Here is a 1228-nt window from a genome sequence, read left to right on the forward strand (position 1 = left end):
AAAAAAAAAAAAAAACAAAGAAGGCATTTCGAAATGGGATGTTCCTTTTGTCTACATAATACAATGTAACCCTCAAGTTTCTGTGAAGCAGAGTAATGCCCACTCCTCTTAGGAATCATTTGCAGGGCTAGAGAGATGGCTCATTGGTTAAGAGCACTGGCTACTTTTTCAGAGTCCCAAATTCTATCCCAGGCACCTACAGGGTGGCTCATTACAAGTCTTCAACTGTTAATCCCAGGAAATAAGGTGCCCAGGCACATAAGCAAATAAAACAAAAATAATTTAAATGAAAATAAATAGCTAAAGGGCTGGAGAGACAGCTCAGAGGTTTGAAAAGCTACTCTTCCAGAACCAGTGCTCAATCTCAGCACCCATATGACAGAACACAACGAAAAGTAAACTCTAGTTCCTGAGAATCCCATATCCTTTTTGTCCCATCACAAGCATACATAAGGGCCCGTTATGCACTTTTAAAAACAAAACCCAGTTACTCCACTTATTTTGACATTACCACAAATCAATACTTGTGACAGGTGTTATATATAGCACTGGCTTAAAATCTCAATGTCCAGAGTTTACAAACCAGAAAAGGATGATACTAGGTTACAAAACAGTAAATAAGAGAACATGATTAAGTTTATAAGCCCAGCCTGCTAATTCCCTACGGGATTTCCTCATGTAGATTAGGAGAAGAACCAAGAGTACTTTGAGACTAAGTATCTATAGCACAGCAAAGTAAACTCTCACTTTTATATACAAAGTCTTTATTTTCACAAGTGTACAGGCGCCGGGACCAACGATCACCAGCTGCCCAAATACCAAAAAATTATGCTTCCGAAATCTCTTGATGTCGATTCCGCACGCAGAGCAATCGAGTTGCCCTGCGTGTGCCACTCACGACAGAAGCCCTTTTTGCTTGAAAGCTGCCAGAAGCACAGAGGCATTGTCGGCCCACCCATCTTTGGGTAAAGGTGAAAAGAAAGGCTAACCAACTTTCAACTGCATATTGTCGAAGCTAAGAAGCGAACTGTCGATTTCCTCAAGCTGAGGGAAAGCCTTCACAAAGAGAACCGTTGTCTCGATTTTTGTATAGAAGGAAAGAAATGTCTGTGAGTCGATATGCAAATTAAAGCAGTGCTTGCCGGGAAGGCTCTGGGGGCGCGGAGGGAACGGTAGGCGGCGCTGGTGCAAACCACCTGCTCTCAGGTTGGGTTATAGCTTTTAGCTC

At 42.3% G+C, this 1228-nt stretch overlaps 1 non-coding gene across 1 annotated transcript; it reads right to left on the bottom strand.

Annotated features, from left to right (window-relative positions):
- Positions 1 to 780: 780 nt before the first annotated feature.
- On the bottom strand, positions 781 to 914 carry LOC116097291. Its single transcript, XR_004121334.1, has one exon. It is a non-coding gene; the product is annotated as a U11 spliceosomal RNA (small nuclear RNA).
- Positions 915 to 1228: the final 314 nt, after the last annotated feature.

The sequence above is a fragment of the Mastomys coucha genome, unplaced genomic scaffold (assembly GCF_008632895.1).
Source record: "Mastomys coucha isolate ucsf_1 unplaced genomic scaffold, UCSF_Mcou_1 pScaffold18, whole genome shotgun sequence".
Classification (NCBI taxonomy): Eukaryota; Metazoa; Chordata; class Mammalia; order Rodentia; family Muridae; genus Mastomys; species Mastomys coucha.